The 21798-nt window shown below is 45.7% G+C and overlaps 1 long non-coding RNA gene across 1 annotated transcript; it reads left to right on the forward strand.

The window, feature by feature from the left end:
* The first annotated feature begins 1775 nt into the window (after positions 1 to 1775).
* LOC141415693 (uncharacterized) lies at positions 1776 to 8006 on the forward strand. The gene is made up of 3 exons (XR_012440657.1): positions 1776 to 1836; positions 7293 to 7411; positions 7831 to 8006. It is a non-coding gene; the product is annotated as an uncharacterized lncRNA (long non-coding RNA).
* Positions 8007 to 21798: the final 13792 nt, after the last annotated feature.

Here is a 21798-nt window from a genome sequence, read left to right on the forward strand (position 1 = left end):
AAGCTGGGTGGGGCCCCTGGTGAGCAAGCTCTGCTCCTCTTGCTCACTTGAGTAGCAATAGCCCAGAGCACTGGGTTTTGAGGGAAGGCATGGCGCACTCAGCCTTCTTTCTCTACAAGGCACTCTCCAAATGCCCGGACTTGGCCAATCTTGGATCAAAAAAAGTCCATTTGTACTGAACGTGTGTAGACTTTTTCTTATCAATTTCCCTAAATATACAAATATTTCCATAGCATTTACATTGTCTTATGCATTATAAATAATCTACAGATGATCAAAAGTAGACAGGAATCTGTGTGTAGGTTAAACAGGCAAATACTGAGCTGTTTTATCTAAGGAACTTGAGCATAGATGGAGTTGGGCATCTGTGGTGTTCTAGAACCAATTTCTCAGGTTACTGAGGGACACCTGAACTTGGTGCAGGCTTTGTTTGGAAGCGATGTGTGACAAGAACAACAGAGGGCTGTGGTCCCCAGTCTGATGTGTCAAGAGTATTTTCTGTGAACTCACCCTGCATAATAAGAGGATGGCTGCCAAATCTAGAGAGAGCCATACAGGGAGCTGAGCCCTGTCTTATCTTAGACAGGGTCATCTGAATATGAGAAATGGACGGGAGAAGGAAGTGGCACATGTCTGGACAGGAAATGTGCAGGGCAGTCCACACATCCCATCCCCTTTGCAGGCCAGGATGTGAACATCTAGGCTGCCCATCAATCCTGAGCTCGCCTGGCTTCCAGCTGGCTCTGTGCATTCAAGAGCAAGGGGCTGGCTCTGGACGATGTAACCAGGAAGAGAACAGACTGACATTACACTCAGAAGCACCAAGTCCTGCTCCTGGGAGAGTCATCCTTAGCCCTTCACAGCCACATAGCACATCCTTCCCAACCCCAGGTAGCTCTTGCCAACATCTGCCCCCAAACCACACTGCTTGCCACAGGCTTGGGGTTCTGCTGCTTAGCAATTTCCCCCCTTTTATCTTTTACCCACTTTCACCCTTCTAGTTTCCACCCTCTAGCAGGGCCAGCCAGTGTCACAGAGGAGTCCACAATGCCTGGGATTCTAAGAACCTCTAGTCTCACTTCATCGAGTCATTCAGGAGACCCTTGACAAGGAGACTATGAGGTCCTAGCAGATATCCCTGGGTGACGGTTGGACTTAGACAGAAAGGCTCTCACTTTTTCAGTTTCATGGGAAACTGTCCAGCCGTCAAGGTCTCAAGTTAGCTAGGAAATTAATTGAGTGTAACCTGTGTATGAAGGGTGGGAGGACGGAGGTGAATGGTCACCACTTTGAGAATTATCCAAGGGCTGAGTTGGGGCTCGGCCCTGCATGCCTGCCCCCAGCTCTACACTTGTGCACGCAATTTAAAAATTGTAGTTCTGTAACTACTGCCAAAAAAAGGGCCCCAGGTTTGTGAAGAAGTTAAGGTATGCTTCCAGCAGTTACCATAAGTACAACTGTGGCGACCTAATGCCTGTGTTTCTGACCCAACATAGCAAAACTGACAGTCCTTTCTTTCAGGCCAAAGTATAGAATCAAAGGTTTTAAAGTATCAAAATAATTTAAAAGGATGTCATCAACAAGTCTAGACCCCACATGTATCATCTTTAGAGGACATAATGCTTTGAAAATGGAATGGAGGAGACCAATGACACTTCAATGGCCTCTGAACCCTGGCAGGAATTATAGACTTGGCACAGGCAAGGCAGACTTGCTCGGGGCCACTTCCTCTGGCCCAAGGAGCTCTATGTCTCAGCTCGCCTCTGTGCTGGCTCTGGCGTCTGTCACCTGCCTCTAGAATGCTGTTCTCAAGAGAAAGTCTGGCAGTGGAGAGAGGTGAGGGGAGAAAAGGCAACTCACACACTGCTGTGGTGTGGGGATGCTTTGAGTGCCCCCAAGGGTTCACGTGCTAGAAGCCTGCTGGTGGTAAGAAGTGGGGAGGCCTCTAAGAGGTGGGGCTAGTGGGAGGTGACTAAGTCATTTGTGCTGCTGCTCAAACTCAGGACTAAAGAGCCCGAGTTTGTTCTGTCTAGAGCTGTGTAAACAGCTCCATCAGGGTGAACCTCACCAGAGCTGGTGCCGTGCTCTTTAGACTTTCAGCCTCCAGAACTGTGAGCTAAATCAATTTCTTTTCTTTATAAGTTACCCAGCCAGCCCCAGGTATTTTGCTGTGGAAATGAAAACAGACTAATACAGGTGGCATGAGGACACTGTCACCATTAGGCTCCCTGGGGGATATATGGGCTTGTTTCCCTGGGCGCCTGGATCAGGAGAGTCCCTGGAAGCGCAGAGGAAACTTGTGTGGTTTCCATTGTTGCTAGGTAACAAACCATCCCCAAATTCAATGCTTAAAAAAACACAGTGCTTTCTTTGTCACAATTCTGTGGGTCAGAGTTTGGACAGGGCTCAGCTGGGTGGCTCTGCTGTACTTGGTGCCAGCTGGGCTTGCTCTGTGGCTTCCTTCAGCCAGAGCTTGCCCTGTTGGGAATGTCCAAGGTGGCTTCCTCTCCTCCATGTGGCCTGGATTTCTTGCAGTATGGAAGAGAACATAGACGCCCAAGCCTTTGAAAGTCTGGGCTCAGAAGGCCCAGAAATTTGTGTTTATGACATTCTAGTCAAAGGGGAGAGACGTGGATGCCAGGCTTCATGCGGTTAAACGGTATGTCTGAAGCAAGCACAGAGCACGCCTAGTAAATATCCTCTGTGCTGAAGCTGTGTTTATTGTTATGACCCCCGTTTAGCCATTAGCCGACACTTGCGGTGCATTCACTATGTGTTCACCTTGTCCTTGGGAGCAGGGACTGATAGCACAGAACTTCACATGGTGCTCTGGCCAAGGACAAGACAGGGCCATGCAGGGAGCAAGAGATGGGCATGTCTCCCACACCTCCCCTAGAAGAACGGTAGATACTGGCCCTACATTCTGCAAATCTCCAAAATGGTTCAATACCCGAGTCCCCTGATCAGGGCTGTCTGTATGGACTTGTCATCCTGTCCCAACCAGGTCCGTCTCACCTCCTAACCCAGGTAGGTGTATTCCTAGATACACCTTTGTGTCTAGCTTTGTATCTGAACTTTGTCAAGTTCAGACTCCATGACATCATGCTCCCAAGACTGCCTGGACTGCAGACATTTTAGTGGCCCTAAGGAGCACAGGGACTGCCCCATGGACGAGAGTGGTGGCGGTGTCACAGACCCATGCTACATTCACGTGGGGCCTTCAGGTGTCCTGGCACTTCAAGGTTCTTGGGCAGCAGGGCTTCCTCTCAGGGAAACAAATCTCACACCCACTCCAGACCACAGGAGCCTCCTTTCCCTTTGCTACCCATCCCTTTGCTGAGTACTCATTTCTCAGCAGAGTACTTAATCTTATTTTCTGTACTCCCTCCTGTTCCCTGCCCTGGGGAGTTCCCTGGGACTCTCTAATTTTCAGGGCACTTCCTGAATAAGGACTGCTCCTTCCTGAGGGTCTCTGGTGGAGATATCCCCAGGGTCACTTACCCAGCCAGTGTCTCTCTAGAAGAGGTGGATCTGCTGACCGAGGAGGGACAGGAAGAATAGTCCTGGCGATGGAGGAAAGAGTCTGTCAGAGGACAGTGGCTGAGGGATAAGAGGTTTGTTCCGGAGATCCCTGTGTGGGACCTAGACTCAATTTTGGTCCCCTGAGAAGGCTGCCAAGACTCCCTTGCTAAAGGCCCTCTAACTGGCAGCCACTTACGCCAGAGTCTCTGGAGGTAGGACCTATCCATAGGTACTTTTTAGTTACTGTCACAGTTGAGCCTTTGGCCATGACATGGTAAGAGTCATTGATTTTGTGAATGAAAGGGTGTTTCAATTTCAGTCAACTGGGAAACATGCCAGGTCCCAGAATGCAAAGGTGTTGGGAGCTGAGTCTGAGACTTTTCCATCAGCAAAGAAGCCAGGCTCCCTAGGAACACAAAATGCATGTAGTCCATGCCATAGTGCACCTGTCACCCCAGGCTCAGACACGAGGATCACTTGAGTTCAGCAGCCAAAAATCAGTCTGAGAGACATAATAAGACCCCATCTTAAAAAAAGATATTAAAAATAAAACAGAGAAGTGCATGTTGCTGGCCTGTGCCTGTCATCCCAGCTACTCAGGAGACAAAAGGGAGGACTGTGGTCAGGGGTCAGCCTGGGCAAAAACATGAGACTCTATCTGAAAAATAGCTAAAGCAAAAAGGGCTGGTGGCATGGTTCAAGTGGTGGTGCACCTGCCGAGCAAGTGCAGGACCCTGAGTTCAAACCCCGGTACCACCAAAAACAAAATTCATGTTTACTTAGCATCTGAGATGAGCATTTTAGATTTCTGTAATTAATTAAATAAACATGCAGCTTGGAGCAACAAGGCTGAACTGGAAGATGTTGTGGTTTAACCTCAGACACCATTGGCTGGCTCAAGAGCACTAGAGTTAAAACAGCTGTCTGCAGACTTGGGCTTGAATCGGAGTCTACTGTACGCAGAGCGGCACTCTGGCATCCGCAGTGTAGTGGAGAAATTACGCAGGACATATTTGTATTCTCATTTTGGTAGCAGAAGTGAAAATAGAAAAAAAAAGCCAAGAGGGGGCTGGGGAGAGCAGGGGCGGGGCGTGAAGCTGAATGGAATTCTTAGAGCTGGAAAGCTGACGTCATGAAACCAGACAGATCTTTCTTTCTTTCCCCTAATCAATGATGGGTTGCAATGTCAGGGAGTGGGCTGGGTGGACCCCTTTATTTTTAAAAGCTGTGTTTGACAGCTCTCATCAGGATTTCATCAGGATTTCAGGGACACTGTAGCTCCTGAGAAATGAGCCAGTCATGTAACTGCTGTCACCCACCCAGAAGGGCCACTCTCTGTCAGCTCCCTGGTGTCATCTCACGGGGAGGAGAAAGTCCATAGTACTGTCTTATCCTTAAGGAAAAGATGTAGCTTCCTTTGATTTTTAAAGTAAGATCTTCAAGATAAAAATATTTTCAAAAAAGACATAAAAAAGGAAGTAAAAAGCACCCAGAGTCCCTTCACTTAAAATGTTTAACAGTACACCTTGCCACCTTTCATTTTCTTTTCCCTTGAGACAAGGTCTCACTATCTAACTATGCAGCCCACACTGTCTTCAAACAAATAATACCCCTGCCTCAGCCTCCTGAGTGCTGGGATTGCAGGAGTGGCCTTTCCTATTCTGAGCATGGCTAAACAGAATAGCTCTGGTTGTGGTTTTGGGCACAGTTGCCTGGCTTCAGAACTCAACTTAGATGGTTTACTTGACTATTCCCTGCCTCAGTTTCCTGATCTATGAAGTGGATGAACCATGGTAACCCTCTTTAGGATTGCTCTGAGGGTTAAATTCATTATGTAAACTGGGCATCAGTGATCTCAACACCATTACTGTGCCTACACCCGCACACATACATGTGAACACACACTGTGCAACACCTACTGATAAACCCATGCACATGTGGACCAGCACGTATGTGCACACACACACCTGTGATCACACACACATTCCTTCCCCCTTCCCCCCAGACAACACCGTCTTACTCTGCATCAAGGTCTGCCGCTTGCTTCTTGTCACCTCGCAGCCTGTAACCAACATTGTTCCTGCTTAGTAGCCGTGCACCTGCCTGTGGGTTACCATTGTTACTAGCTCTTCCTGCCTCGGTGGACACTTAGGTTGTTCTGAAGTTCCACTGACACACTGTCCTGCTGTAGGCCTGTACTGTGTCAGGAAGGAAAAGTTTTCCTTACTTCAGATGCTGTCAATTGCTCTCCAGAATTCATGCGAACTTTCATTCCTGCTGAGAGAGCCCCTCTGCTGATCCTGGCCAGGAGTACATTCAGATACTCAGGTCTACCCTTCCTATCATCGAGAAGTTCTCTGGTGTTTTAATTTGCATTTTCATAATTACTACTTATGTAAAGCCTTCTAACTTATCTTGTGCAATGGATACGCACCATTGTGAACAATGTGAATATATTTTTTGACCTTTCCATTGTGTTTGATAGCCAAACCAGTTTTGGTCAAATCAAAAACATGTACAGACAATCCACAGTGCACTGAAACCAATAACTTACCAAACTAGCTCATTTAGGTAATTTGAAGAGTTCTAAACTTGGAACCCTAATAGTGTTCCAGATTGTAATCTTTTTTTGTGGTGCTTGGGTTAAATGCAGGGTCTCAGGAATGCTAGACTAGTGCTCTTCCATTGAACTGCAGCCCAGCCCTTCAAACTGTAGCATTCTGAAGGCTCATCCTCCAAACCAAATAACTAAGCACACAGTCTTCTTCAAAACCTGTTTGCTCAACACCTATCTGTGCCAGGTTCGTGGTGTTTTTAGGCTTCGGGAGGCTTTTGGATTATATCAGTAAACAAATACTGAAAAAAGAAATCCTTGTCGTGTGGAATATATAGCCCCTCCCACTTTATATCTGTCAGTGGATGACTGAGATGAGGCTGACAGCTGGAGTTGCTGCTCAGGCTGGAGCCCACCATGGCCTGGATCTGTGCTCCTGGTGTTCCTACCTGGAACAGTGCAGAGGCCACACAGGGTCAATGAGCAGATGAGACTAGGGGTCACAGCCTCCATTCACATGCTCCCAGGACCACAGAGTAGGACCAGTGAACAGCACCCAAGGTACTTGAGCTCTTCTTCATATAGACAGGAAATGAAGCTGGAGTTGCCTACCCTAACCAAGGTGCACAGGGAGCCAGGGGAAAAAAATCAAACCCACCATCCACCTGCCTGCTTCCTCCAAGGATGCACTGGGGGTGCTGGACAGCCTCATGTCCACTCCACCCTTTCTGAGTCCAGGCAGGGACCAAGCAGCAAACCAAGCTGAGCACAGGGCAGGGCCAGCTGGACTCCAGACTGTCTCGGTATCTCCTGTCTATCTCTTACATAAGCTGGTGAGGCCTTGGCTCTTCTTTTTTTTTTTTTTGTGGGACTGGAGTTTGAACTCAGAGCACACCTCCAGTCCATTTTTCTCTGATTATTTTTGGAGATGGGGGGGCGGTCTTCAGAACTATTTGCCTGAGCTGGTCTTAAACCACAATCCTCCAGATCTCAACCTCTCAAGTGGCTAGGATTACAGGCATGAGCCACTGGTTCTGGCTCTTATTTTCCCAGTTCTTATTTGAAGTTGACTCATGGCTTGTCCTTAGCTGAGACTCTTCCCTCTGAGCCACACAGTCACCAAGGAAGGTGGGAGATGTCACTAAGCCAGCCGGGTGCAGAGCTCAGCCTCAGTCACCACTGGTGTGTTTGTATTAACACAAGGAAATTCTGGCAGGGCAGCATAGCGGGAGAGGAGAAGGATGTCCTCAAGTGCTCAGGGTCCTTCCACTGACAATGATCTGATCTTCAGGGACCATGCACTTGCCTGAGGTGGCTGCCACACCACTGTGCACGGTAAGGACACATAGTTCTCACCTAGCTGGGCCCAGGCCCATGCCGGCAGGGGTTCAGACAGGCACCCAACACTGGGTGAGGAGTCCTGGTGGAGACTCAGTGCATCACCCCATGGTGGTGATGGCTGCGTCTGCTGGATAGATTACCAGCACCTCAGTGGCACAAACAGCACAGATTCTGAGCTCCTTGCATATCCTGGATAATAATCCCCTGCGGAAGAGTTCCTGGCAACTATTTTCTCCCATTCTGCTGGCTGTCTCTTCATCCTATCAAATGTTTCCTTTGCTGTGCAGATGCTTCTTGGCTTGATGCAGCCCTATCTGCCTATTTTTACTTTCATTGCCTGTGCTTTTGGGGTTCTGTAGGACAGTGGGTAAGTATAGTGTATAACAATCTACCCTCTATTTTCCAACCCACAGATAGTAATGTTTCTATTTTGTGTGTGCTGGGATTGAAGCCAGGACTTTGTTCATGCTAACAATGAGCTCTGAGCCACACTCCAGCCCTGGAAGGATTCATGTTGGAGGAGATGGAAACATTAATTGGCCTTATTTGATCTCTACACATGGTACACATGTATAGAATGGTCACACTGTACCCCATAAATATGTACAATTATCTACGTGTCAATAAACAACAATAAAATAAAAAAAATCAAAAACAGATTTATTCTCTAACTATAGGGATGCTTAAAGTCCAAAATCAATTGGTCCAGGCTAAAATCAAGGTGTGGCTGGGCTGGTTCCTTCTTGAAGGTGTGAGGGGTGAATGCATTTCTTTGCTTTTCTTTAGCTTTTGGTAGCTGTCTGCATTCCTTGGCCCCTGGTCTCTTCCTCCCTTTTTAACCTTCTGCTTCCAATGCCAGATCACCTCCTCTTCTTTTCTTCAGTCATTCTCCCTTTTATAGGACCCTTGGGACCACATTGCCAGCCTCCCGATAATCCTTAACTCAACCATATCTCTAAAGCCCCCTTTTTCCTCCAGGTTCCAGGGATGGGGACACAGATGTCTTTGTAGCCAGTAAAGACACCTCCCAGTGCAGGTGGGAGGCACCTAGAAGGACATGGCCTTCCCTGGGCAGGAGAGCAGGAGAAGGGTCCACAGGCAAAGGAGAAGCACATAGTGTCTGTGGCACCCTCCAGGCCACCCAATTGTTTCCCATGTGGCCTGAGGCAGTCCCAATGTTGAATCCCCCCCTGCCATGGCCTCTCATGGCCAACAGTGGTTGGCTGGACCAGGGACAAGACACAGGCCTCTCTACAGAAGGAGGCCCCATCTGCCTGTGGGAGGCTGAACAGGAAGCGTGACAGAATTTATTTCCTCCTGGCTTCAAGGTTTCAAGGTCCTCTGTTTTGAGGTTTGATGGATCCCATCTTGAATTGTTGGGATCCACATCTAAGCTTTCACCTCTTCGCCTGTGCTGACTCCTTGCTTCTGTGGACCATAAGCTGCTCCCTTTATGGCTGGCACCACCTCAGTGATTGGAGAGTGCTGAGGGGGCCTCTCTCTCCTGAGGAGCAGTGTGCACACCACATCAGGAAGCTGCCGAGGGACCACTTGTCCCATGCTCAGTGGCTAATTACTTGAGCATAATTGATAAATCTGAGTCACTTATATAAGTAATATTGATTTCAGGGCAACTCTGGCACAGCCCCAAACTGCTCTTAGAAAACTGCAAGCCTTAAGCTGAGCCCAGTACCCCTCCTCTGTCACAAACTAGATGTCCTCCTTTGTCACAGAGAGGTCCCCTATGGACTGGCCTGCCCCTGAAGTACCCCCATGGTGTGCCCAAGCACTGACCAGTGAGTCTAGCCAGCCTGCTGGGGAGAAGAGGGAATGGGAGACCCATGTGTCAGCTGGGGCTCTCTTCACATGTGGTTCTCATCCACACAGGTAAACAGAGGCTGGCCTTCTGCATTCCTCTGCCTCTCCACACCCTGGGCAGCCCAGCCTCCCCACCCTGGGAGTAAGAAACCCAGGAATGATAGGAAGGGGAAACCAAAGGCAGGACCATGCAGCAAGGCTTTGCCCAAGGTACCGGGTGAGTGTGGTGCCTGGAGCCTTCCAGCTGGGCTCTGACTGCTGCTTGAACCTCTGGGAGCTGTTAAGATTCCTATACTTGTGCAGCTGTTCTGAGCCTGGCGACGACCAGGACCCCTCCATCATGCCCTGTCTCAGTCAGCAGGATGTTCTCTTGGTCTTTCCCAAGTTAGACGGTTCGACTGTAAGCCACAGACATGACACACAGCTCATTTCCTAGCAACACCTCCTCTGAAGCCAGGCTCTGCTGGCCACAGATGGGCTTATCATGAATCAAGTGTGACACTGAAGGTCACCAGGTTTTTAGATTGTCATTGTTGAGGTGAGAGTCAGCAGGATTGGTGTGTTTCAGAGCAATGAAAGCAGGTCTCACTCTTCAACTCTAAAATAAAACCTTCTGGCAAATAGAAAAATTAACCTGTTCCCAATGAGTACCACAGGACACCCAGGCTCTAACCAGCTCCCTGTTGAGATTGCAAAAGAGCAAGAGTGTGTCACTTCCAGTTTTCAACTGTAAGTAACCACAGGCAAGGGGAGCTTGCACTTGACTCAGAGAAACAAAGAAGTTTCAGGCTCTCCTACAAAATCCGAGAGAAGGCGAATCCCTGTCCTCTCAGCATGCCTGTCAGGCAGAGCAGCAACACTGCTACAGGGACATCTGAGCTCAGCAGGAAAACTATTGCCACCCTGCACATGGTGGGAACTCCCTTCCTCCTTGGTCCTTGTCCCACCTTTTCATCAGTCCACAGTGATCTCACCTGCAGTCCTGTGGTGAAGGCATATCCTGGATTTTGGCATCATCTTGTACACTAACCAAACCCCCTTATTTTTCACCCAGAAAACACAATGAAAAGTGAGACGCTATGAATAAAAAAAAATAGGGATGACTATGGAGACATGACAAGTCTACTTTCAGTTCAGCTGTGAAGTGTCACCAGTAACCATCTTCAAGTTAGGTGCAGTGGTGTGCACCTGTGGTCCCAGCTACTTGGAGGGCAGAAACGGGAGAACCATGTGAGCCCAGGAATTCAAGGATAGTTTCTGCAGCATAATGAGCCCCTGTTTCAAAAAACAGAAAAAGAAATAAGTGTCTTTAGGACCGACAACCACACTCTGAAGCTGTGTCCCAGGACATTGTGTCACAAACAGTTGTGGGAATAAACCAATTCTTTTTTCAGTTTCTTTTCGATGCTTTTGCAAAATTTGATGTATGTGAATCACTAAAATGCAGTCACCCATTTTGATGCAGCAGGAATGCCCAATTGCTGCATAAGTTCTGAGTGCTTCCCTTAATTGCTCAAAATTATCTTCTCGGTGGGCTGCTTACAGGTGCCTGGTCCACGAACCACACTGGGATAGGGCCGGCAGCCTGCACCTCTGTGCTCATTCCAGTTTCAAGCAATCTTCTATTGCGCCTAGGAACCACCGGTGCTGTCCACTGCCAGCCGGAATGTCCTTTATCTGACCACGCATCCTGATTTTTCAGGCAGAAATGGCCTCGTTGTTTTCTTCCAGGTGTTACACACCTCGCTTATAGGCGCCCCTACTGAAGCTCTGTGTGGGAGTCCTGGCAGTTTTGGCTCTTGGACTCCGAGAGACCCTAGTAATGTTCCTAGGGCCAGAGTTGTGGAATTGACTTTTCTTCTCCAGGCAATGTGCTGATTCTTTTCCTTCCTCCCTCCCTTCCTTCCTCCTTTTCTTCCTCATGGTACTGGAGATAGAACCCTAGGCAAGTGCTTGATCACTGAGTTACAGCCTCAGCCTACACACTGATTATTAATGGTAAGTTAAAGACTTTCTCATTTCACTGTCACATTTCAGATATTCTGAGCAGGAAGGTCCCTCAGCTATGTGGTGGAAACCACAACAAGAGCATCTGCCAAAATAGAAATGACAGGGCCTTCTTCAAAGAATTCCCATGCACACGGTTACAAGAGTCTGCAGAACACACCGCTCAAATGAACAAGGGCCTATTTCCTAATGCAGTTTTCTCTAGCATTCTTCTACAAATCCCTTCCCAACAGTTTCCTAGTTACTGCATCTGGACTTCTGCTAAACTAGTAATTTGGTTTTCTGTGTTCCTTTGCCCAGATTTAGATTTTTTCTTTTTTTTAAAAAAAGTCATATATTACCAAATATGACTAGCTCTTACAACACAGCATGGAGTAAAGTTTAACATGATTAACTTGGGAGCTGAAACTCATTCTCGTCAGTGTGAATGAGTCATTTCTGTTATACCTGGAACTGGCATACACCAATACTGTCACGAGAGTGCTAACTTGTTAACTTCAGTGTTTTGACAAAACTCTCTGGGGGGTTCATGTTCTGTTGTGTTTTGGTGTGAGGTTATGCTGGCCCTGTAAAACACAGCGGGACGTGTTCCCTCCTCTGTTCCTGGAACAGCATGTACCGTTGGTTTTTATCACTTCTTTCAATGTTTGGTGAAGTTCTCATGAAACCATCTGGGTTTGGAATTTCCTTGGTGGAAGGTTTATGACAACATGCTCAATTTCTTTAATGCATACAGGGCTATTCAGATTTTCCTTTTTATCTTGTGTAAACTTTGGCAAGTTGCACTTTTCAAGGAATTTGTCAATTTTGTTAAGCTGCCAAATTGGTTGGCATAAAATTGCTCACAAAACTGACTTATTGTTTTTTTTAATATCTGCAATCTCTGGAGTGGTAATCCATTTTCCTTTTCTGATACTTGTGATTTCTGTCCTGTTATTTTTTCTTGATTAATAGTTGACAGTTTACCTATGTTTTTGTTTCTGAAGTACTAGGATTTAGCTTTGTAATTTGTTTTTTAATGTTTGTTTTCTGTCTGTTGATTTCTGTCCTTTTCTTCCTCTTTGGGTTTACTTTGCTCCTTTTTTTAGCTTCTTGAAGTGGAGTCTCTGGTTGGTTCTTGATCTTAGCATTTCCTCTTTACTGAAAGTCACTGGAAATGTAAATGTCACTCCCAGCTCTGCTCTCTTTCCCTCCCATACATCTTCATGTGGTCTATTTTCATTATCAGTCAATTTGAAGTAGTTTAATTTCCAAATATTAGTGGAAGGGTTATAGATATGTTATTAATTTCTAATAATGCTTATTGTGGTTAGAGAACCTACTTTATGTGACTTCAAACATTTTAAACTTTTGGAGAGTCTTCTTAGCTTAGTTTTCTGTATACTTAAAGGAATGTGTAGTGACATCTGAACAACAATCAGGCTCGGGTAAACAGTGATGACACACAGCATAGCTCCTTTCTGTATGTCCTGGCATTTTTCTACTTGTTTAGTAAATTTCTCAGAGAGCAGTGTTAGCTAACACAATATACACTGTTGAAATATCAAGTACATTATATGATCGTGAAGAAGATAAGGAAGTTCTTTCTCTCATTTCTAGTCATCATAGTTCTGAGAATCTAGCTATGGCAATAAAACAAGAGAAAAATATAAAAGGCATAAATATTGGTGAGGAAGAAGAAAACCCCTCTATTTGGATGTAACACGATTATTTAGATAATTATCTAATGATCATTTAAATAGAAAATGTCTATGAATCTACAAAACCATTATGTAAGTTACAGGATATAGAGTCAGTTTCATTTGTAGCAGCAAATATAATTGGGAAATAAAATTTTTTAAAAGCTCCATTTATAACAACCCCAAGTAAAATCTTTTAACATATATTTAACAAAAGATGTAGAAGTCTTCTTCAAAGAAAACTATAGAACCCTGCTAAGAGATATGTTTGAAAAAGCTGAGTATAGGAAGAAACACTGTTCTAAATGTCAATGGATTAGAAGACTAAAAGCTCATAAACCATCAGTTCTCCTTAAATTGACTATAGATTCAATGCAGCCACAGGCAAAACTCCAGCAAAGTTTTTTATAGAAAGTAAGAAGCCAATTCAAAAAGCTACTTGGAAAAGCAAAGGACCTGGATTAGTCAAAGCAGTTTTTAAAAACTTGGAGGGCTGGAGCCTTTTGATCCCAAAACTTCCCACAAAGCTACAATGATCACATCACATGGTATAGATGAAAGGATATATGGATTCCCTGAACATAATAGAGAAAGGCAGAAGGAGTCAAAGACAATTGATGCTTAACAAAGGTGCTTGCTGTAATTCACTAGGGAAAGAAAAGTCTTTTCAACCATTAAATAACTATGGACAATAAACAAATAAACAAACATCACCCTTACCTTGTTCCATATACAAATTTACTTGAATGAGCACAGGTGTAAAACTCCAAGAAGAAAATTTAGGAAAAAAAATCTTCATACCCTTTAGTTGGCAGACTTCTAAAAAATAGTACAAAAAGCAGAAACTAAACTTTGTCAAAATTTAAAAGTTTTATTTTTCAAAAAACACCATTAAAGCTGGATGTGGTGGCACCCAGGAGGCTGAGGCAGAGGATTGCAAGTTGAAGGCTAACCAGGGCTACACAACAAGACCCTCTCTCTCTCAAAAGAAAAAAAGAAGACAAAGACATTATTAAGAAAATGAAAGTGCAAGCCACAGATGGAGGATGATATTAGCAATACTGGTATCTGATAAATGTCTTATAGCCACAATACATAAATAGCACTTAAAACTCAACATTCAAAGGGTAAACAGCACACTTTATAAATGAGCAAATTATTTGAGCAGACATTTCATCAAAGAAGATATAAATGGCCAAGAAACACATGAAAAGATGTTCAATCTCCTCAGTTGCTATCATAAGCTATTCTTGTGCAGCCACTGGGTGGAATTACAGGCCAGCAGCACCAAAAGTCAGTCTTGGTGGGATTGCAAGGGTGCAGCAAACACTTTAGAAAATGAACAGTTTCCTGAAGTTGACCGTACACCTGCTAAATGACCCAAATAAATAAATCATATGTCCGTACCAAGACCTGTGGGTGGATGTTCATAGCGGTTTCATTCCAAATAGTCCCAAACTGGAGAAACTCCCAATGTCTGTCAACAGGTGAATGGATAATCACTTTGTGGTACGTCCATACAGAGGAATATCACTCAGCAATAAGAAGAAATGAGTTATTGATACATGTAGCAGGAAGAAATCTTCAAATAATTATACTGAGGGGGAGAATCTAGATGTACGAGTACATATTTTATGATTCTTTTTCTAATAAAAAATTCAACAATGCAAACTAACCCATTGTTAATTTTTGTAACAAAAACAAATCAGTGGTGACCTGGGGCTGAGGATAGCGAGAGTAGCAGTAACACAGCCTGAGGAATCCTTTGTAGGTGAGGAACATGTCCTGCCTCCTGACTGGTGCAGAGAACCAGGCCAAATCTAAGAAGCACCATGTTAGTTAACTGGATTTTGCTTTGGAGGTGAAAAATACTCAATTTTTTAATTTTGCTACAAAGATGAAGGGCTTTCAGAGAATAGAAAGTAAGTGTTTCTAGGTTTTTTTCTCCATCTTTTTAAAAGACTTAGTATGTTCTAGGGATAATGAGAAATAATCTTGAGCTTTTGTTTAGTTTGCTTAATTAAGAGGCCCCCATATTTTTGTATGTGTGTGGTACTGGGGCTTGAACTCAGTACCTACACCTCGAGCCACTCCACCAGCCCTGTTTTGTGATGGGTTTTTTCAAGATAGGGTCCCACAAACTATTTGCCCAGGCTGGCTTCGAACCACGATCCTTCTGATCTCTGCCTCCTAAGTAGCTAGGATTACAGGTGTGAGCCATTGGCGCCTGGCGAGGTCCTAGTTTTTGTTGGCCCCTCTTCACGAGGCCCATCTTCTGTGTGATGGAAGATGACCCATGTTGGTTGGTTGGGGCTGTTTACAGTCCCACCAGATGGTTTGGCCCAAGGCACCCATTTCCAGCTCGGGTAGGCAGTGTTCTAAATTGATCTCTGTGAACTAAACCTCTTGGTGTTATCCTCAGGATTATGGGATTTGGCAAACATAATTAAGGTTATTCGTCAGTTGACCTAAAAGTACGGGGGTTATCTGGATGGGCCTAAGCTAATCATTAGTCCTTTGAAAATCAAGTTTCCTCTGGATGGTATCAGAAAGGGAAGTTAGAGAGATTTGATGGTGGCTTTTTGTGATTGACTTGACACAGAAGAAACCATGGGACAAGGACCTGAGTAAGAGTGACTTGAAGGAACGAGAACAAGCCTTGGTGGACAGCGAGCAAGAAAATAGAGACTCAAGGAACTATAAGGAACTGGATTTGGTCAAAAAACTGAGTGAACTTGAAGTTCTTTCGCTGAACCTCCAGATAAGAGCCCTTGACTTTGGTCTTGTGAGACTCTGGGCCAGGAACCTAGTCTACTTGCTTGGACTTCTGACCTACAGAATGGTGTGATAATAAGTGGGTGTTGTTTGTACCTGAAAAGTTTGTTATGCAGTAATAGAAAACTAACACACAGTTGATAATACAACCTCAGTAATAAACCATTTGATTTGTCTCCAGTTTTATTGCTGTTTCCTGGAACGAGTGTCATTCATTTTTTTATTATTTTATTTGTTAGTAGTAGATAAGGTCTTCATTTTCTCAACCTCAGTGAGAGTTCAGATAAGTCCTGACCTAGTTTCTTGTTGCTTCTCTACATTCTTGCTACCCAAAATTTAGGCCATGGACGGCAGCTTGACCATTGCCCAGGGTCTGTTAGAAATGCAGAATCTTGGGCTTCCCCAGACCCTCTGATGCAGAGCATTTTCACTGGCTTCCTGGGGAATGTGGCCAGGACTGAAGGCAACATCTGCCACCCCACCCCCCACCACCACACCAATGGTGAGGCTTCTCATGATCCGGAGTCTAAATCTAGGCCATCTTTCTTTTGGTTTTTGAATCTCCTCCAAGATCTATTCCTGTACTATGAGGGCCATGTTTCCTCAGCTGAGAGCTGTGTGGTACCTGGCCATTCTAGGTACCCTCATTATTTCTTCTTAAGGGAGTTAAATGTTCCTCCCAACCATGTGGGTTTAAGGGGAGCTTTGGAGGAGAGTGGCATTTGAGACCTGTCCCCTGTGCATGACCCGTCAGAGAGACAGCAGGCCACTGTGGCTGTTCTAAGGCTGTGAGAGCCCTTCTTTAGTCCTCCCTATGGGGAGGGTAGAAGGGATAGTATGGGTGTCTCTTCAATGACGTGCTTGTGAGCACAGGGCATTCCGAAGACTGATTGGGTCCTCTGGTATGAGCTCCTCTCTGCTAATACTTTCACAGTCTTTCCTGTCTGTCCTCCCACAGACTACATATTCCCAGGGAAACAGAGCTTTCTCTTACCTGTGGGTCTTCACTTAGAGTCCTTTTTCCACCTGAGACCCCTTTCATCTTAAGTCCTCCTGTACCTTTGTCTGACTTTTAGACACTATCCAAGGTACTAATTCCTTCAGAAAACCTTCCTTGCACTTTCCCAGCAGCCTAGTGGAGCGCCCTGATGTCAGTTCCATAGTGCCTTGATCATCCATTGCAGTGTAAAAAAATCCAAATCAGTGGCTTCAAATAACCTTTTTTTTTTGCTCACAATTCCATAGATCAAGAACTCAGAAAGGGCTTGACTGGGCACTCTTTCCACAGGTTCTCTCATGTAGATGCAGTCAGTCAGATGTCAGCTGGGGCTACAGTCATCTAAAGGCTGCACAGAGCTGGCCATCCAAGATGGCACACTCACATTGCTGTTCTGTATTGATGGTTGTCAGCTGGGAGCTCAGGTGGCACTTTAGCCAGAGCACCTACATCTGGCCTCTTCTTGGCATGGTACCTGGGTTCACAGAGGATATGTCTTGAGAGCAATTGCTATGGTTGGAATGTGTTCCCATCCAAAATTCACGCATTGGAAACTTAATCCCCAAATTCATACTTTGATGGCATTTGTAGGTGATGCCTTTGGGAAGTAATTAGAGTTGAATGAGATCATGAGCATGGAGCCCCATGATATTAGTGATTTTTATAAGAAGAGAGACTGGGCCAGCACACTTACTCTACTTCACCAATGCCTCTTCTATGTTATGATGGGCCACCAGGCCCTCACCAGATACCTGCACCATGCTCTTATACTTCCTAGCCTCCAGAACTGTAAGCTCAATAAACTTACATTTTTATAAATCACCTGAACTGATAACAAAATATAATAACAGAAGATGCACTAGGGCAGCAAATATTCCAAAACACACAAATAGAGGCCTCAGAGCTTTTTGTGGCCGAGTCTAGACCTGCTACAAGTCCCATATGCAGCATTTCCATTGGTCAAATGGGTAATGTGTGCCAGATTCAATAAGAGAGACCCCTCTCAGTGGCAGGAACAGCTTCCTCTGTCAGACAAGGCCACAAGCCTGCCTTCATGGCTCTCTTCTAGCAGGTCACACCATCTTCCTGCAGGGTAGTCTATAGTTCCTTGCCTTCCCCAACACCAAACCTGTGTACACCCTGTGCACACCTGTTTGTGCATTGATGGAATGAGTCAAACATGATTCAATAAAGCAGGGCAAAGGAACACCAGAAATATACAGATGTACCCCATGTGTGAGATGAGTTTTTGGGTACCTAACCAGGCTTAAAGCACAAGAAGAGTTGACCATTTTGGTTTGTCTGCAGTGTGGCCCACAGTGTATCTGAGCTTTTACATAGAAAGCATGTGAGCTCTCATTAATGGGACACTTTGGAATGGCAGTCTGTCCCAAGAGTACTTCAGCCTGGATGCCAGGGTCAGGTGGGCATTGGGGGCACACCCTGTACCACCCTGATATAAGGAACTGCCTGCTGGTGTACCTGGGAGAAGATCTTCTGAGCTCCTTGGGCTCCCACTCAAGTCTTAACCAGGAAGGCCCCCAAGCCTCTGCATCCAGGGCACCAGTGTGACATGGGATCACACTGAGCCTGTGCTAGGAAAACACCTCTTGCCGACAGGCAGGCAAAATATGCTTCTGTAATCCTCCATTAAAACTCCAGTTTGTAGAATTTTATTTACAGCAAAATGCTGGTTTGCCCACAAGCATCCTGCTTTGCTAAATTTATCACCTGCTCTCAGAACATGGCTTGTGGCTTTCAGGAATGGGTTCTGCATACTGGCATTTTATGTCCTGCTCGCTCTTCTGTGATCATAGGATATTATGGTAGTGGGGACTTTGGCTTCCATCTTTTCTAGTGTAAGCTGTGTGAGAAAACAGACTCTCATCTACAGGTCTGAGTACAGAGGAGGACCTGGGCTTGGTGAGGAGAGCCAGCCCCAGTCCACTGTCCTCTATTGGGTACACTCATCTCTTGTCTATGCAATGGTTTTTGGGCCAGCTTTGTGTTGCTAGGTCTCTGTGACAAAAAGAAGACTTAGAGATGCTTTTATCAGAAGGGCCAGTCCTGCCTCCCACATGGGTCCTGCAGATACAAAGGCCACAGCCAAGGCTACTGGGAGTGGTGAGTGTGTCACCTGGCCCATGCCCATAACCCTCAGCAAGGAAGACACAGGGCCATGCAGAGCATGTGGACGCAAAAGGGAAAGAAATCAAATTGCGTGCTTTCTGCTTACATAGCAAGAGGCAGGGGAAGGAAGCTGTGAAGAAATGAGGCACACTTGCAGTTCTGCTGGTGAGCATGGGTCACCCCTGAGCTAACTTCTAGGGATCTCAAAGGAAGTGGGATTTTTTTTTGTTTGTTTACAGGCAGGTGCAAGCAGAAGAAACACCAGACATAAGTGCATAGACTGCTTCCTGGCCTCTGGCCTCTGCCAGTGAGAAGCCTGGAGGGATCCAGGCCATTTGTGGCTCTGGCCAGATGAGTTACCTTGACCACATATGCCATCTGTCAGCGTCCCTGTTCTCACCTGTACAATGAGGACCCTATGTCTTTCTCATCAGGGTTTAAGGAGGCTTAAAATGTAACGTTGTCCATAAAGCCTATAGCACACAGCCTCAACCAGAGAGTCCTCAGTCAAGGGCAATTGTTTTTCATGCTGTGGTTTTGTAACAAACATCATTAAGAAATAGTTCTGAATCTACTTGGATCTCTATGTGACAGCAGAAAGTACACAGCCAGCCCTGTGTGTGACCCCTGCACGAGCACCATTGTAGCCTTCTCCCACAAGCGTATTAACCCTCCTGGGAAGTTGGCAGCCCAGTCTCACAGTGAGACTCGCCTTGGGCCATCTCATTCCGTCCTGCTCGGGGCCATCACTGCTGTCCATCCACTTGTCCCATAAACACCACACTAGCCTTTCAGAACTCTTGTGGCCTTGAGGCGGCCTTCTTGAACCATGCTTTGGGTGAGTAGCAGATCTGAGTCCTCCAGAGCCAGAAGTCAAATGATGGTTCAAGGAGAGTTAGTAACTGAGAGAGGAAGAGAAAATCACCCTCTTATTTGAGGTTTTGTTTTCTGCAATTTTGGTTACCTAAGGCTGTCCAAGGTCTGAAAATATAAAGTGGAAAATTCCAGAAATAATTCAAGTCTTTCTTCTTCCTTCCTTCCTTTCTTTCTTCTTTTTTTTCCTTCCTTCCCCTTTCCCTTTCTCCCTCCCTCCCTTCCTTCTTCCTTTCCCTCCCTCCCTCCTTCTCTCCCTCCCTTCTTTCCTTCTTTCTTTCCTCCCTTCCTGTCTCTCCCTTTCCTCCCCTCTTCTCTCTTCCCTCCCCTCCTCCTCTGTCCCTTCCCTCCCCTCCCTCCCCTCCCTTCCTTCCTTCCTCTCTCTGGTTTCTTTATTTTTTTCTTTCTTTCTTCTGTTTTTTTTAGACAGGGTCTCTCTATGTTGTTCAGGCTGTCCTGGAATTCCTGGTTCAAGCTATCTTCCCATCTTGGTCTTGTGAGAAGCTGGGACTGTACTCAAATTCACATGTTTTAAATCATGCACCATTGTGAGTATTGTGATGAAATCTAACACCATCTTGCTCCCTCCCCTAGCTGTGAGTCTTCCTTTTGCTCAGCTCAAGAGGAAGGCACCCTAGCCTCCAAATGCTATGAGAAAGCCCATGGGAACTTTGTCTGATTCCCTATCGGAGGGGTGTTAAGTAATCAAGACCCTACTCCATGCTGCCACTGACTCTTGGTGCTCTTGTCAGACCTCTTGCACTGGTTATTGTATCCGTACCCTCTCCCCCCTCCCCTGGGCGTACATGTGCTTTTGAATCATGCTTAGTACCCATAGATCATGGGAGTTCTATCTTTGAGCTGTCCAAAGGCTGCCTGTGAGCTGAATGGGCTGAATGTGGGAGAGAAGCTGGTGACAGCAACATGGGTAGGAACATGGACAAAGCCTGACCCAAGGCAGGCCTCCTTTGCAGGGGGCTCTGGGCCCTGAGTATCATACCTAAGCTGGCATAGAAGATTTCACTGGGTTGGCAGGAGGTCCACCATGGACATTTTCTCAGGCTTCTTGCCTCAAGTTGATACTTTGGTTGTTACCTTTTTCTTTATGGCAGAAACCTCACTTAGCATTTGCTCAAAGTTACTGCAAGCCAGGATATGTCAGTCACTTTCCTGTACTGTAACAAAATACCTGGCCCCATAAACTTAAAAAGGAGGAAAGATTTATTTAGGCTCACAGTTTCAGAGGTTTCCATCCATGGTCGTCGGTTGGCCCTGTGACTTTTGGCTTGTGGTGAGGTAGCATGGAGCATGTGGCCAGGCAAAGCTGCTTATCTCAATGCAGCTAGGAAGGAGAGAAAGAGAGAGAGAGAAAGAGAGAGAGAGAGAGAGAGAGAGAGAGAGAGAGAGAGACAGAGAAAGAGAGAGAGAACGAAGCTGGCAGTATCTTTTTCAAGGGAGCATCCCCAATAACCAACCTAACTTCCTCCTACTAGGTCCCACCCTGCTGAAGCAGTTCCACAGGCTGGGGACCAAGCCTTCAATCATGGGCCTTTAGGGACAATTTAGATCCAAACTATAGCATAGGACAACTCTGTGTTTGAGGAGTTGGTTGGGGGGTTGGAGTCATTCCCTCTTGCTTGTTCCTTTTGATCCTACCCTGACTTGTTCCAAATGCCTGTGGGTTGTTCACTGCTCTTCAGGCAACTGGTGTGATGCAGGGACTGCTGTCTGGTCCATGCACTATGACACAAGCATTCCAGAGAAGGTGTAATATAGAGGCATGCATTAGTAAGTCATTGGAGTTGGCCCTCTGGATTTGTGGTTCTCCATCCTTGGATTCAACCAACTGTGGACTGAAAGTATTGAGAAAAAAATTGCATCTGTACTGAACATGTACAGCCTTTTTTCTTGGTCACTATTCTTTAAACACTGCAGTATTGCAACTGTTTCTGTAACATTTATGTCACATTAGGTATCATTAATTATCTAAAGATTTAAAGTCTATGGGTAGATGTGCACAGGTTCTATGCAAATGCTACATCATTTTATACAGGAGCATGAGCATCCTCTGTCCTATAAGGACACTGAGGGACAACTATAAT

The sequence above is a fragment of the Castor canadensis genome, chromosome 13, assembly GCF_047511655.1.
Source record: "Castor canadensis chromosome 13, mCasCan1.hap1v2, whole genome shotgun sequence".
Classification (NCBI taxonomy): Eukaryota; Metazoa; Chordata; class Mammalia; order Rodentia; family Castoridae; genus Castor; species Castor canadensis.